Raw genomic sequence first — 18048 nt, forward strand, 5'->3', positions numbered from 1 at the left:
AAAAGATGATTCAAATGCTGAGAATAGTAGAGAAAGTCAAACAGTTGAGTTTAATGCTGACAGTAAAATCAGTAAAAACAGCAGAGAATTGGGGAAGAAGGAAAATAATAATTCTTTATTTCAGAACTCATTCAGGTCTATAACTCGAAAAGTTAAAACCAAAGATTTGTTAAGTTTTATTAATGAACTTGTTTGCACTTTGCAAAAATGAGAAAGTGCATGTAACTAGGAGGGCAATTATCAATTTGTGAAAACTTTGTACTAGAATGTAGTACAATATATTTTTTCTCAGGAGAGATTTTTAAAAAAGGAATCCCCATAAATTTTATTCTTTTGAAAATTCAAAAATTTCAACATATTAGTCTTATAAGTAATACAATATTAATTCCAAACTTTCATTTTTGTTATATTTTCCTCACTGACAGAATGTATCAAGAAAAATTGACTTGACTAAATAGTGTAAGAAAAAAATTTCTTAATTAATAAAAGATGACTGGAATTATTACCACTACTACTTACTGTTGGAATAAAATTGAAATAAATACTAAGAAATGTGTAGTATAAGCAAGATATGACTCACTTTACATAACCTTAGCCATAGAGCTTAAGATACAGCTGAGTGGCAAAAAAAAAAAAAAAGAATAAGTTTATAGATACATACAATGAAGTGAACCACAGAAGTGGCTAACCTGGTTATTTCTGCTTTCTCCACAAATGAATCACTTAAATACATGGGCATTTTAGTCAATTACAGCACAATGGTTTATTATTACAATACAAGTTTTCTAATTGATAACAAAGTCAATTAACAAGTCTATTTTTAGGCAGCTTTCATTCTTGAGCATTTTAACTAATTAAATTTGTGTACTAAACTGAGATGTGCTTTTTCATGTATTCCCATAACTATTGCATATTTCTATTATGGTTCTAAAAGTAATTGAGAAAATATATAACTCTAAATTTAATATGTTAGCAAAGTCATTATAGAAAATTACTTTAAAAATTTTAAAGAATGTATTATAAGCATACAGGGTTGACTTTAATTTTGCCAAACTCATTGATCTCTGTATCCATCTGATTTTGTAAGTCATAAGTGATCGTACTTCTGACATATGTATGAAAATTCATTCAGCAAATATATATGTTTCAAGGAAAAGAAAAGAAATAAACATTATTGATTAAAAAGAAATGGTTTTTAAATAAATAGATTTTTAGATTTTATTTTAAGAACAAAAGAATCATAATATTTTCCCTACTTTGAAAGTTCTCTAGAGATCAATGTTTCCAAGAGGATTTTCCTTTGGCTGAACCATCTCAGACTAGGATGGACCAGTCCACTAATTTTTCTTTCTTTTCCCTATCCCTACAATTGAAATAGGTTCTATATAGTTTTTTCATTTATAAAAATCTTGTATGGTAAGCCAATAGTAATCCTGATTAAAATTGTAATATGTTCCACAAATATTTTTTCTACAATTATAAATCATTATTAAGAGATTTACTGGAATTTTTCAAACATGATTTTCAATCCTCTTGAATATTTACAGGATGATTATCTGAATAGTGACTTCGGAAAATGACATTTTCTAATGAATAGACAGGCCTCACCTGGGCCGAACTGCTACTTTTGTTGACTCATCATAATGTCCATGTTTATCATGTATTTTTCCAGGAAGACTCTGGAAACCAAACTTAATACCACCTCTCCAGCTGTTGGCTAATTGTTAACTTTAAGGGATCCGTGTAAACCACATTAATAAAGTGTATTTCTACAGATCCAGTGAGAAAATATGTACAGTAAAATAAGGTTGCAATTGTTCTAACCACTTTTGAGATTATGGGGCTTTATTATTTCAATTAATGTATGATTTTGATAGATATGCATATTTAAATATATACTTATATATATGAGAGTTTATGTTAACTGCTAATTACAGGCACTGATTAAGTGTTTTTCATTGAATCTTTTCTAACCTGTGATGCATATTGATTCCCTTTTAATAAATGAAAAAAAAATGAGGCTCAACTAGGAAAATTCTCCCAATCTGTATGATTAGTAACTGATAGGCCTTGGCTGTGTAAGTCTGATACACAGACTCTTAAATATTAAGGTATACTAGTTTGTATTCAAAATGAATGAACCAAGGAATATAACAACATAAAAATGAAATATGTGTATATGATTTCTTTAGAATGAGTCATGCTATAATTTAAACTACTCTGGATGTGTCTACTCTGATACTGTCTTTTCAAAATTAGCATAAAGTGTTGTTAAGCAATGTGATAAATTAGTGAAAGATAGTAAATTTTCTTGAAAATATCTCTTTCAATCTTTGGCCATTCTTTCCTGAGCTCCCTCTACCTGTCTCAGTACATAGTCTCTATCTTACTATTTCCCCTAATTTTTGTGTTTGCTTCTTATATGTTGTTATTTCCCCTGAATTCTATCATTATCCATCTTCTTTTCTCTCTCTCTCTCTCTCTCTCTCTCTCTCTCTCTCTCTCTCAACGCATCTCTAAGATATTTCATGCACACCCACCTACCTCTACAAACTTTATACTTCAAATCTATAATCCCTTCTTTATACCAAGGTTCTAAATGCCTATTAAATATCCACTGGCCCACAGGCCTCTCCACAGTTCCTAAACTGAAATTTTCCTTCAATGAACTAGAAATTCAACCTGAAAACTCTGTTACTCCTCCACTTTCCCCATCTTTATTAAAGTCTACACACCTAGTTGCCCAAAACAACCAATTGAAATCTTATAAAGACCAGTGCCTCCCTCTCACTGCAACATCTAATTAGTTACTCAATTATTTTATTTTTTTTCTATTTACCTATGAAGTCAAGGTTTCTCTTGATTTTTTTTTCACCTCTTTTATATTACCCCATGAGGCCCTCTGGTAACTTCTTGCTTAGACCATTAACTGATCTCTCCACATTAACTGATCTCTCCATTCCCATTTCCACTCTGGCCATCTATTCCCTACACGGTTCTCAGATAATTCTAAGACTTAGATCTCATATTACTCTTACCTTGGTGAAAATCTTTCAGTGATTGTCAATGAAAATCCAAACAGCTCCTTCATGAGCTGATCCTTACCCACCTAGTATTGTCTATAATGGAAATCTAATTGCCTGAGTCATCCACCATCTCTGTGCTATTTCATTCTTCCTTCATGAATTCTTACTGCCTGGCCAGTCTATAGTATGCTCAAATATCCTTTCAAACACTAAATTAAAATGCCATCCCTTTCAGAAAGCTTTTCTTGAAGAGAGGGAAGTATTTTCACAGTTTTCTTTCCACAGCCTTTTATACAAATCTGTACTGTCGCACATGGTATTATTTTTTTGTCTACCTTTGATACTATTCGATAAGCCCTGTATTATTTTCTTTCTAGCCCCAAAATACAAACATTTCCAATCATAGTACTTAATATTTGCTGATTGCACAGATGAATTACTATAGGGATAAAAAAATAGAAAAATCCATTTAAACCATTGTCTAAGAGCTAAATTGCATCATATTGGAAGTATAGTTTATTAGGAAACAGAATAATTCTGAAGCCAAGCTTATTAGTTCACCATTGCTGCATAAAAATTATCACAAATTTTGTGACTTAAACATTTATTATTACACAGTTAACCATGCAGTAGGAATTCATTCATGGCTTACTATGTCCTCTGCTTCAGAGATTTCCAAAGGTTGTAATCAACATGTTGGCCAGGGATGAGGACTGAATGCTTGATTAGGTTTACTATCTTTTTCTGTGTGGTTATTTGCAGGATTTAGTTCCATGCAGAATATTAGACAAAGGATCCCACTCAATTGTTTTGCTTGGTTGTAGGCCAGAGGCCCCTTTTACTTCCTTGCCACTTGAACCTCCCATAAATAGCACCTGGCTGGCTTCATCGAAGCCAGCTAAAATCTGCTACCAAGACTGAAGTCACAATCTTACGTATTCTAATCACAAAAGTAACATCCTCCATGTTTGCAGTGTATGCTCAGATACCTACCACTAGACCAGCCCATCCTCATGGAGAGATGATTATACAAGGAAATGTGGGGTATAAAATTTAAAAGATGACCTAAAAGATTCTCAACCTTTAGCAATATAATCAAATATTAAATATCACTACAAATGGACTTCAAAGATGGAATTAAATTTACTAACCTGAATAATAACAGGATGATTATTGGCCTGGATCATCTGAGTGGACACAATCTAACCATATAAAATCTTTAAAACCAAGAATTTTCTCTAGCTGATATTAGAGACATGAGTTGAGCTAGAAAAGCCTAGAAGAGGAGAGAAATCAGGGGAGGTTAAAGAGATTTCACATAATGTTTCTGACTTTGAAGACAGAAAAGGAACAATGAGCTGGGGTATGTAGACAGTATCTGGACAATAAATAAATAATGTATATTTATTTAAAAATATATATCTACTTATGGTCCAGAGACTGTCTATATATGTAGACATATATGACTTATATAAACATATTTGACTTATAGATAATTAGGAAATAGGGACGTTGCTCCCAAAGGCATAATAACTGACTCAAGTCAACAACTTCAAGGGACCTAGAAATGTTTTCTCCCCAGAGCTTCCAGATAGAACACAGCACTGCAGGCACCTTTATTGAGACCTTGTGAGATTCTCAGCAAAGCCACACTGTACCCAGATTTCATCCCAAGGAGATTTTAATTATAACACAATATATTCATGTTATATTAAGCCACTAAATTTGTAATTTGTCATGCCATCAACAGAAAATTAATACAATGTGTGTACCAGGGGGTGGGGATGATCAGAGCCATATTCGAGTCTATTATTGTACCAGACTACCTGAGTTTTGAGACTTACTAACACTGTTTTGTTCCTCAGCTTTCTCATCTGAGAAATGGAAATGGTAATAGTAGTATCTAACTATTAGAGTTGGTGTGAATAATAAGTCAGATTATAAATAGGCAGAATATAACTGCTATAGCCATTAGCATATTTCTAGAAGATAATAATTTTTATTTTTCCTAAAACCTCTAGGAATAGTCACTTTATAAGTAAAAGGATAAAGATATTATTATAACGTTTCATTTTTCTCTGGACTAAACGGAGGAGAAGCAACCCAAAATTATTTTATGGAAGACTTTTCTTACCTGAATAAATCAGGCAGTAAGTGTTCAGCTCTTGATGGTGATCAGATAGCAACATTCATCAGGGCAAACCAGTGAAAGTGCAACCAGAGGGTTCATTCACTTCTTCTAAAACTGATTCACTTCTATTAACAGATTTTCTCGAATGAAAGGCTTATTATTGAATCGCTAGTATATGTTTGGGGTTTATATTTAACTTCAGATGGCTTTCATAATTACTCTTCAGGAAAAATGTAGTATGTCCTGCCATCGCCAATTGTCCTAAGATTATATCAAGTAGCTTCCCCTTAACCCTACTTTTGGCTTTTGGAGTTTTGAAGTAAGATTTAATTTTTTCATAAATTTGTTTTTTAGTCTGTCATAAATTGATCTTTTTCCTATATTTTCTGAAAATAATTCTTTGTTGGATATTATAGCTCATTTCTTAAGGGACTTGAAACAAGAAAGAGTGATTAATGTATGTGGAATTTAAATGCTATTCTTCTACAAAAAAAAACAAAAAACTGTTTTCCATAGTTTGAAACTAATGACTCTTCAGGATTTAAATTTACCTGTGGGAGTATATTACATAATATTTTAACTTGTTTTAACTTTTTTAGACCATGCAATCATTGAGCTATAAATACTATATACTAGCTTTTATCATGGGAGAATGTTGTTTTGTTTTTTTCATTAACCATCATTTACTTTAAGATCATATTGCATCTCTTTCCTTTTTTTTCAACAAAACTATTTTTAAATTTACATTATTTTTAAAACAACCATTTTTTATTTGTTAATTTTAGATATACATGATAATGAAATATATTTTGAAATACATGGTATATAACTTATTGTAATCAAGATCCCATTCTTATAGTTGTATATGATGTGGAGTTACACTGGTCATGTATTAATATATGAACAAAAAAAGTTCCTATTCATTCTACTGTTTTTCCTATTTCAATCCCTCATCCCTTCCCTTCATTCCCTTTTGTCTAATCCAATAAACTTCTATTTTTCTCCTCCCAAACCATTGTTGTGTGTTAGCATTCACATATCAGAGAAAACATTCAAACTGGTTTTTGTGGTCATTTCACTTATCATAGTCTTCAGATCCATCCATTTAGTAGCAAAGGTCATAAAGTCATTCTTTCTTATGGCTGAATAATATTCCACTGTGTCTTTATACCACAATTTCTTTATCCTGTTGAAGGACACCTATGTTGGTTCCATAGTTTGAACTGAGCTGTAATAAGCAATGTGGCTGCATCACTTTGTATGCTGATTTTAAGTTCTTTGGGTACAAATCAACAAGTAGGATAACTGAGTGAGTCAAATGCAAGTTCCATTCCAAATTTCTAAAGAATCTCCATGCTGCTTTCCAGAGTGGTTATACCAATTTGCAGTCCCACCAGCAATGTATGAGTAAAACTTTTTCCCCACATGTTTGCCAACATTTACTGTTATTGTGTTGTTGATAATTGCCATTCTGACTATAGTGAAATGGGACCTCAGTGTAGTTTTGATTTGCATTTCTCTAATTGCTAGAAATGTTGAACATTTTTTCATATATTTTGTGAACATTTGCATTTCTTCTTCTGTAAAATGCATGTTCAATTCCTTAGTCCATTTATTTATTGGGTTTTTTGGTGTTAAGTATATCCTGGACATTTATGTTCTATCTGAGGTGCTGATGGCAAAGATTTTCTCCAATTCTGTAGGCTCTTTTGTTCATACTCTTGATTTTTTTTTCCTTTGCAGTGAAGAGGCTTTTTAGTTTGATAACATCCCATTTATTGATTCTTGGTTTTACTTCTTGCACTTTAGGTGTTTTGTTGAGGAAGTCAGTTACTAAGCTGACATGATGGAGATTTCAGCCTACTTTCTCTTCTAGAAGGCACAGCATCTCTGATCTAATACCTAGATTCTCGATCCACTTTGAATTTTGTGCAGGGTGAGAGAAAGGAATTCAATTTCATTATGCTACATATGAATTTCCAGTTTTCCCATAATATTTATTAAAAAGGCTGTCTTTTCTCCAATGTATGTTTATGGTGCCTTTGTCTAATATGAGATAACTGTATTTATGTGGGTATGACTCTGTATCTTTTATACTGTTGCATTGGTTTTCATGACTGTTTTGTGCCAATACTATGCCATTTTTGTTACTATAGCTCTATAGTATAATTTAAAGTCTGGTATTGTGATGCTTCCTGCATCACTTTTCTCACTAAGGATTGCCTATTCTGGGCCTATTTTCCCAAATGAATTTCATGACTGCTTTTTCTACTTCTATGGAGAACAACATTGGAAACTTAATAGGAATACATTAAATCTGTAGAGTGCTTTTAGTAGTAATAGCCATTTTGACAATATTAATTCTTCCTATCCAAAAAACAAGGGAGATCTTTCCATCTTCTAAAGTTTTCTTCGATTTCTTTCTTTAGTGTTCTGTAGTTTTCATTGTAGAGGTCTTTTACCTCTTTTGTTAGATTGATTTGTAAGTATTGATTCTATATTTAGAAGTCCCAAAAACTCCACCAGAAAGCTTCTAGAACTCAAAAATGAATTCAGCATGGTAGCAGGATATAAAATTAACACCTATAAATCAATTGCATTCCTATTCACGGATGACAAAGCACCTAAAAGACAAATCAGAAAAACTATCCTATTCATAAGAGCCTCAAAGTTTAATCTTTCTGTACTTAATTCCAGTTATTGTTGATCCCTCCTTAGCCACTCTTTATCCATTGATCTTTATTACAACAAAAATTGTTCTACATAATTTATATACATATACAAACGTTTTGGTCTTATATCTCCTCTTATAAGATATCCCCAAATCTAGTTTTATGAAGATATTTTTCAATGCATTCTAAATTATTATTTTTTTATCCTTAAAAGTCATGGCTGACATTTTTCCTATTATATTTATTTTTAATGCCACTTGTATCTCTCATCTTATCCTTGTCCCAAAGTAATAGCATCATTAAAAATAATAAATAAATGAATACATAATAAAATCTTAAACCATATATCCTTTGTTTTCTGAATATCCATCTTAATCCTGTTCTTTCTTGAGTGGGTGGCATTCATCTCCTTTTGGATCAGGTAAATTTTAAGTGATCACATACCCCAATTCCACTAGAAAAAGAAGGCATAATGCTGCCTGATGGCAACTGGAAAGTCACAACAGTTGTAAATGGTCACTTTATTCTTAAGCCTCTTTTGTAGCTATAAGTCTAAAGCAGACTCCAGAAGCTCTAACATTCTAAGAAACATCGCTTTATCCTTAAAATGAAAGTCAATCCAAAACCTTAAGAAAAATATGTAGTCTGTGATGTCTCAGTGAATACTTAGTATAACCTACAATTATCTCAAGGCAAATTTTCCAAATATCATTAGAAGAAAATTTAAAACTTGAGTCAATTATTCTGTAAAAGTAAAATTCACCATTAAGACTATGGACTTCCTAATGGTCATTCTATTCATAACTTTAAAATGTACTACATTTATTGTAATTTATGTTTATTATAACCCTGCTTGGGTTATCATAGACTAGGTAAAATACCATAGACTAGGTAGCTTAAAGAACAGAATTTTTTTCCTCATTGTTTAGAAGCTGAGAAGTCCAATACTGAAGTTCCCCAAAATATGTAGGTTTTCTTCTCTGACCTCTTCTCTTTGCTTGTAGATGGTTGTCATGTGGCTATGTGCTCATATGGCCTCATCCCTGTCATCTCCCTTCCTCCCTCCCTCCTTCCCTCCCTCTCTCTCTCTCTCCCTCTGTCTCCCTCTTTTTATATGGGCTCTAATTCCATCATGAGTGCTATACTTTCATGACCTCACCTAACCTTAATTTTCTCCCAAAGGCCCTGTGTCCAAATACCATCATATGGAGGTCAAAGTTTGACATAGGAATATGAGAAGTACATATTTGTCTGTAGTAGTAGTGATTTCATAAATACAATATTTTCATTAGAAATATGTATTATTAGTGTCTCACCTCAAACTTAGCTTTGCTATCATATTGAAGTAAAGAACAAGTTCAATGCCAACCTTGAAACTTAGACTGGGCCTCAGAGGAATAAGGCTGTGTTCATTTTAGCACATTCTCATTTATATAAATGACTGCAAATATATAAACACTTTTTAAAAAGAAATGAACATTGAGCAAGCAGCCAGGATAATACAAAAGGGTTTGGAGAGGCTTTATAAATGCAGTTATATGGTAATAGAGTATGGTTTTGACAGATGTATAATATGCTATTTGATGTATAATATGCTACAGAAGATTGCTGTGGTCATTTTCAAAAAAACATTACAGTATAGGGAGAATTATAGTATTAAAAAAGGGGGGGGGAATGAATTACAAAGCAGCTGAATAACATTGATGACTTAAAGAACATATTATAAAATGTTTTGTTTAATGTGCAAAATACATAATTTTATTGTAAGTATTCTCCTTTATTTTTTTAAGTGGCAATCTATAAAACCACTAACAACTGGCGTAGTCTAAGCATCAGCCAATCAGAACACATTAAAAAAGAATTGTATAGGCCCTGATGCACCAGCAAGATCTGTAGTTTCTTCATTATGATAAAGTCCAGCCAGTGTCAGGGAGGGGGAAGGTGGCAGTTGGGATGGTGAAAAATCACCAGAAATAGGGAGTGCAATTTTAACAACTAGAACAGAGCTATTGAAATGTCATAACCAGTAAGTACTAGCTATATAACCCTGCTAATTATTTAATAGTAATTGAAAGTCTACTTGGAATGTACACACTTTCTTTCAAGGCAGTAAAAATATATGTATTAACAATAATCACTACATATAATTTATTTTTTAAATAATATATTTTAGTATTTTATAAGTGAAAAAAAGAGAAAGGAATTAATTTCATTTAAATTATTACATTTCAAGGGTGGGTTGATTTATAAATATGATGGATAAATTATACGTATGTATGTGATTATTACATGTATATTAATTAAGGCATGTACATATGTAAATATATGATATACATAAGCTTATATATATGTATGTATGAATGTGTATATGTGTATATGTATACATGTATACATATATATTCAAGTACATATGTGTATGCCTATGCATACTTTAAATCAAAATTGTACTTCACAAATTGATTTACGCCTATATAACTTTTAGAAAGAAAATACTCAGGTTTGTCATTTCTTGATTCCTCTTTTCATTTTCAAATGTTTCTCATTTGAAAGTAGTCAGAAGCTGTTAGAAAAATGAATAAACCAGAATGCATTCATTAGCATGTTTTATAGCTAAGCCACACAGTGGGCATCATTTTAAAGGTTTTTTTTTTAATATAAAACATGTCAATGGAACTTTATCAGTAATTGTGTAATACTATGAAAATATAAATTTTTGCCTTATCAAAAAAAGGCAAGATATACAATATGGAGAACAGTATGGAGATTTCTTGGAAAATTGAGAATGGAACCACTATTTGACTCAGCTATCCCTCTCCTCCATCTATACTCAAAGGATTTAAAAACAGCATACTACAGGGACACAGCCACATCAATGTTTATAGCAGCACAATTCACTATAGCTAAACTGTAGAACCAACCTACATGCCCTTCAATAGATTTATGGATAAAAAAAGTGGCATATATACACAATGGAATATTACTCATCAATAAAAGAGAATAAAATCATGGCATTTGCAGGTAAATGGATGGCATTAGAGAAGATAATGTTAAGTGAAGTTTGCCAATCCCAAAAAAACAAATGCCAAATGTTTTCTTTGATATAAGGAAGCTGATTCGTAGTGGGATAGGGAGAGGGAACATGGGAGGAATAGATGAACTCTAGATAGGGTAGAGGGGTTGGAAGGGAAGGGAGGGGATATAGGTTAATTAATGATGATGGAATGTGATGATCATTATTATTCAAAGTACAGGTATGAAGAAAAGAATTGTTGTAATTATACTATGTATACAACCAGAGATATGAAAAATTGTGCTCTATATATGTAATAAGAATTGTAATGCATTCTGCTGTCATATATAAATAAAAAAGAATAAATTAATAAATAAAGTTAGAGTAAAAAAAGACAAGATATAGCAGAAATGTCTGCTTAACAAAATTCTTACTAATTTGAACTTAAAAATCAAGGGAAAATGCATGAGGATGAGAAGTTATGTACTTTAAGGTAAATAAAATTCCACTTCATATTTAGAAATGCAGAATATTATTTTTAAAGAATTATAAATAAAAGGAAAAATTCTGTGTCATGTTATATGGGAGTAACATTAGACCTTGGGCCACATTGTATACTTTGTCTCTATTTCTCAAAATTGGTTTCACCAAAATAACCACAATGGGGTACTCTTAATACACATGCTAATCTGTGTCTTGCAGTAAGATTTTTTTCCTCTACCATTTTTAAATTTTTATGTATTTATAGCCAGTACCTATATTCTGTGCTGTTCTAAATTTCCTATATATCGATGTAACCATTTTATTGACCAAATTATGAACTATATGACGAAAGTCAACTGTGTTCTCACTTTTCATAACTTCTTTAACTCTTACTCAGTGAAGTTAATCTTCCCTTGATCTAAAAGGTAAAATAGATTTAATATTATGAGTTTTATTCCCACTCTTAGGTAATGGGAAGTTGTAGCCAACTTTAGACCACAAAGCAGTCTCAGTTCAATAATTCTAACATTAAATATTCATCCATGCTTCAATTTTAATTCAAAGGTAAGACTTCTCTTCACTCTACCTGCTTTGTCCTATAAATGTTGCCTCACTAGGGGAAGAGATGTGGTCAGCCTCAGTTCTTAAGCCACCAACCTCTTTCCTCATTCCTAAGTGACATTTTATATTATTATATTAACCACATAGAATCAGGGGGAAGGAGTAAAAACTGGTATAAGACAGTTCAAAGTTCTGTGGGTGCTTTGGAGCTTTCTAGGTTCTCTCAAGGAGGACTTTCATGGGTCCTTTAGAATCCCATTGCTGAAAACTTTCATTTTTCTATCTCATGTCACAGATAAAGTGCTGATTTACTAACCTAGCCATGCATTCACTGTGGCTCTGTCCCTGGTTCACTGGATATACCATGTAACTGTTAAATAAGTACATTTGATGTTAAATAAACTTGCCCTAAAATCTGCATTTGTTACTTGACAGCTAGAATTCTTATTTAAATTAATTACTAAGCTTCAAGGTGCCCTTGGAGAGAGAGAGAGAGAGTGTGTGTGTGTGTGTGTGTGTCTGGTAGCCTAGAAAATAAATTCCTGTACACAGTTGCCATCAGGGATCAGGTTCACCATTCCAATCAATGGGAGAATTTGTACAAGAATTGGAAGATAGAAAAAAAGAAAACACTCTTTTTCTATTCTTAAAGACATTGAGGTGAGAACAAAAGATGCCAATGAAGATTTTAGCTTCCAGGAGAGCACTGAAAATCACTAGTTTCAATATGCTAAGCAATATAGATTATCAGCATTTACCTGTCAATTCAACAATTCCTCCAGTCCTTGTGTTCAGTAGTGGTTTTCTTTGGACCTTACTGCCAGCCCTACCAAAATTTTGTTACCATAAAATCTACTAAACCATTTCCTGCTAAAATACTTACATGGCTTCTATTCTCTAACTTGGTTAATGCATGTGTAAATTTAAAACAATATTGTATATTGTAAAAGCAATCTATGCTAAGCCTCAGGCTAGCATCATTCTGAATGGAGAAAAATTGAAGGCATTCCCTCTAAAATCTGGAACAAGACAGGGATGCCCTCTCTCACCACTTCTGTTCAACATAGTTCTCGAAACACTGGCCAGAGCAATTAGACAGACGAAAGAAATTAAAGGCATCAAAATAGGAAAAGAAGAACTTAAATTATCACTATTTGCAGATGACATGATTCTATACCTAGCAGACCCAAAAGGGTCTACAAAGAAACTATTAGAGCTAATAAATGAATTCAGCAAAGTGGCAGGATATAAAATCAACACGCATAAATCAAAGGCATTCCTGTATATCAGCGACAAATCCTCTGAAATGGAAATGAGGACAACCACTCCATTCACAATATCTTCAAAAAAAATAAAATACTTGGGAATCAACCTAACAAAAGAGGTGAAACACTTATACAATGAAAACTACAGAACCCTAAAGAGAGAAATAGAAGAAGATCTTAGAAGATGGAAAAATATACCCTGTTCATGGATAGGCAGAACTAACATCATCAAAATGGCGATATTACCAAAAGTTCTCTATAGGTTTAATGCAATGCCAATCAAAATCCCAACGGCATTTCTTGTAGAAATAGAGAAAGCAATCATGAAATTCATATGGAAAAATAAAAGACCCAGAATAGCAAAAACAATGCTAAGCAGGAAGTGTGAATCAGGCGGTATAGCGATACCAGACTTCAAACTATATTACAGAGCAATAGTAACAAAAACAGCATGGTACTGGTACCAAAACAGGCGGGTGGACCAATGGTACAGAATAGAGGACACAGAAACCAATCCACAAAACTACAACTATCTTATATTTGATAAAGGGTCTAAAAGCATGCAATGGAGGAAGGATAGCATCTTCAACAAATGGTGCTGGGAAAACTGGAAATCCATATGCAACAAAATGAAACTGAATCCCTTTCTCTCGCCATGCACAAAAGTTAATTCAAAATGGATCAAGGAGCTTGATATCAAATCAGAGACGCGCCGTCTGATAGAAGAAAAAGTTGGCTACGATCTACAGTCGGTGGGGTCGGGCTCCAAATTCCTCAATAGGACACCCATAGCACAAAAGTTAATAACTAGAATCAACAAATGGGACTTACTCAAACTAAAAAGTTTTTTCTCAGCAAAAGATACAATAAGAGAGGTAAATAGAGAGCCTACATCCTGGGAACAAATCTTTACTCCTCACACTTCAGATAGAGCCCTAATATCCAGAGTATACAAAGAGCTCAAAAAATTAGACAATAAGAGAACAAACAACCCAATCAACAAATGGGCCAAGGACCTGAACAGACACTTCTCAGAGGAGGACATACAGTCAATCAACAAGTACATGAAAAAATGCTCACCATCTCTAGCAGTCAGAGAAATGCAAATCAAAACCACCCTAAGATACCATCTCACTCCAGTTAGATTGGCAGCCATTATGAAGTCAAACAACAACAAGTGCTGGCGAGGATGTGGGGAAAAGGGTACACTTGTACATTGCTGGTGGGACTGCAAATTGGTGCAGCCAATTTGGAAAGCAGTATGGAGATTTCTTGGAAAGCTGGGAATGGAGCCACCATTTGACCCAGCTATTCCCCTTCTCGGTCTATTCCCTAAAGACCTAAAAAGAGCATGCTACAGGGACACTGCTACATCGATGTTCATAGCAGCACAATTCACAATAGCTAGACTGTGGAACCAACCTAGATGCCCTTCAATGGATGAATGGATAAAAAAAATGTGGCATTTATACACAATGGAGTATTACTCTGCATTAAAAAATGACAAAATCATAGAATTTACAGGGAAATGGATGGCATTAGAGCAGATTATGCTAAGTGAAGCTAGCCAATCCCTAAAAAACAAATGTCAAATGTCTTCTTTGATATAAGGAGAGTAGCTAAGAACAGAGTAGGGTCGAAGAGCATGAGAAGAAGATTAACATTAAACAGGGATGAGAGGTGGGAGGGAAAGGGAGAGAGAAGGGAAAATGCATGGAAATGGAAGGAGACCCTCAGAGGTATACAAAAGTACATACAAGAGGAAGTGAGGGGAAGGGGAAAAATAATACAAGGGGGACAAACGAATGTCAGTAAAGGGGGCAGAGAGAGAAGAGGGGAGGGGAGGGGAGGGGAGGGGAGGGGAGGGGGGATAGTAGAGGATAGGAAAGACAGCAGAATACAACAGACACTAGTATGGCAATATGTAAATCAATGGATGTGTAACTGATGTGATTCTGCAATCTGTATATGGGGTAAAAATGGGAGCTCATAACCCACTTGAATCAAATTGTGAAATATGATATATCAAGAACTATGTAATGTTTTGAACAGCCAACAATAAAAAAAAAAAAAAAAGAAAAAAAAAAAAACAATATTGTATATCTCATAGGATTATAATGGGAAATACATGAGATAAAGCATTTTTCTCAATGTCTGTGCTTTTGTTATTATCACTGTTTTTGTTTGTTGCTGACTGAATGCCCCTTCCTGACCCTAGCTTCCCTGAGTAGAGACAAAGTCCAAGTGCTACACATTTTTTAACCACTATGCCTAAGAGAAAGTACCTAATGTCTCAAATTCAATATTTCCAAGAGTGGATTCATCTACTGCAAAAGAAAACCATCTTGATGCAAGCACATTTCAAACATTGGACGTAAAGCTTCAGAATTATCTTTGACTAGTTTTTATAACCTATCACATTCAATCAATTATGTTCACTCTCTCTCTCTCTGTAGTATCATCCACATACATTTGTCTCCATTTCTAAGGATACCACCCTAATGCAGGGATGACGAAATATAAATTATGTGGTGTATTTAATCATTCAGTACACCCACTAGAGTGTTGGTCCATAGTAGGCTTTCAATTCCAATTACCTTCTGTTTCCCATAAGATTTCTCATACTATTGTAAGTTTTTCCAATTGATGTCCTTGTAAGAGCACCTACTTGTTAACGTTGTCTCTGGCATCTCCCAATTCTCATCTATATTACATTCTATTGCTAAATTAATCTTCCTAAAAGAGCCTTCTGAGCATGGTATTGCAATTGTCAGAAAACTTCAATTACCAATAGAATAAATCTGTGCCTTTCTCCCAAGGAACTAAAAGTTCTCCATACTCCATCTATGTCTATCTATCCAAGGTTACCTTTCACTGATCCTCTCTTTTATAGCTAGACTTCCGGTAAGACAATTAGTTACTATTCTCTGGTAATCACCATATTTTATATCTCAATTTTACTCTTTGTTCTTCTGCCTAAAATGCCTCTTTCCCAATCTTTATGAGCTTTAACTATACCCTCTTTCTAAGCTGATATTCAGACTTCAGGTTAGAAGGGAAGCCATGGCCAAGGTAAGCCCGCCCTCCAAGGTGTGCTTCTATGGTTGAATCAACTATAGTCCACCTTTTGTTGGAGTTATTTGTATATTTTATGCATTCTAGTTAATTGTCTTGACTGTTCTACGATGAGACAAAGGTGAAAGGTACTTTTAAATCCTACCCAGAAGATGTAAGATGATAAAAATTGTTGGCTAGAAACTAAGACCTGAGTAAAAATTTCACCTCTTCTATTTCCTAACAGCAGCATGACTACATAACCTAGGTTTATCCATCTCTGCTATTATCTTTACAGAATTCATATAATATTACACTTTCAAAGTTTCATATGCTACTTAATCAATCAATAAAGGTTTTCTTCCATTTTCCTTACCTATTAATATTTAAACATAATATTAGAAACTCATATCTCTTTTCATTAGGTTTCTACTTTATAAACTATAAGCTATTTTAATATTTATTGTATGATTATATATATAGCGACTTTTAATATTTGTTGTATTAATATATATAGCAACTGCTATATATATATTTACAATGAGATATGCAGTCACTCAAACACTGGGAATAGAATGACTTCATTCGTCTTTATAAAACCAGATGGTAGTTTGTTTTTTTTTATTGTAGTTGTTGTTGTTTTGGTTATTTTAACTTTGGTCCCTGGTTATTTCCATTTTTCCAGTGAAAATCTTTCCTTCAAATATCATGTGTCAACAGATGGCTTCTTTCTCTTACATTCATACTGCCTGCATCTCTGATTATCTTGCTTTTCTCTTTCCTATATGTAAAGCAGTGAACTTCTCAGTCTGGTTAACCAGAGGATCACCTTGGTACATGTTTACCAAATAGAACATTAAATACAGCTTTAAAAGGAAAGTGCATCATTCCCCTAAAGGAAAGGAATGCATTCAATCACACATGAGCAGTCTAGATTTTGCTAGGTTAGGGATTTTATGTCCAGGGCAACCTGAAAGGACATATTATTTTTCATGCCAAATTTTATAGGACGCAACTGACCAATTAAAAAAAAACAAAGGAGTCAGCATTTGTGTGTGTCCCTTCAGGAGGTATCATGTCAGCAAGTTATACTTCACTGCAGAGTTTTAACACACCATTAGGCAGCATCCATGGCCAAACTGATGTTGCTGTGGGTTTTCTTTGCTAGTGCCAGCACCTATGAACCTGAGATCAGCAAAAGAATATCCAATGCCCTAGTCATCATAAGAAACAAGAATCATTTGGAAAAGCACTAAATCTGGAATTGGACTATTTATTAAAATTTTCAACATTTTTGAACAATTACTATATGAAAAATGTTAGCAAAAATTTCAATTCAAGGTGGTAAAACAGATAGTAATAACACAGAAGAAGAATGAGAGAAATACAAAAACAACTAACTATGATTGAATGCAGAAGGTGAGATATAGCAAAATACTACAAATTGGCCAATGTCAGAAGTATTTATGGGTCCATTCTATATATGATGGTTCTTGAAGCTTTTCCACTCACCCATTATTACTTGAGTGCTTATCTGCTAGATGTCAACTAGATCAAGGGCTCTCTTTATGACTGTTCATATTATCCCAAATAAAACTAAAGTCTTTCTATCACTTATGATGCCTTTGTCTTCATTTTATTATATTTCTCCTATAATAAATGCTACTTCAGTAATCCTGAGAGTAAAATGTTTTGGTAATGGAATTATCTGGGGTCATTTTCTAAGTAGGTCTCTGGTGCATGTGTGTGTGTGTGTGTGTGTGTGCGCGTGCGTGCGTGCATGTGCACGCACTTGCACGCATGACAGAGAGAATGAAAGAGTTTAAGACAAAGTTTTACCATTGTT

The sequence above is a fragment of the Marmota flaviventris genome, chromosome 7, assembly GCF_047511675.1.
Source record: "Marmota flaviventris isolate mMarFla1 chromosome 7, mMarFla1.hap1, whole genome shotgun sequence".
NCBI lineage: Eukaryota > Metazoa > Chordata > Mammalia > Rodentia > Sciuridae > Marmota > Marmota flaviventris.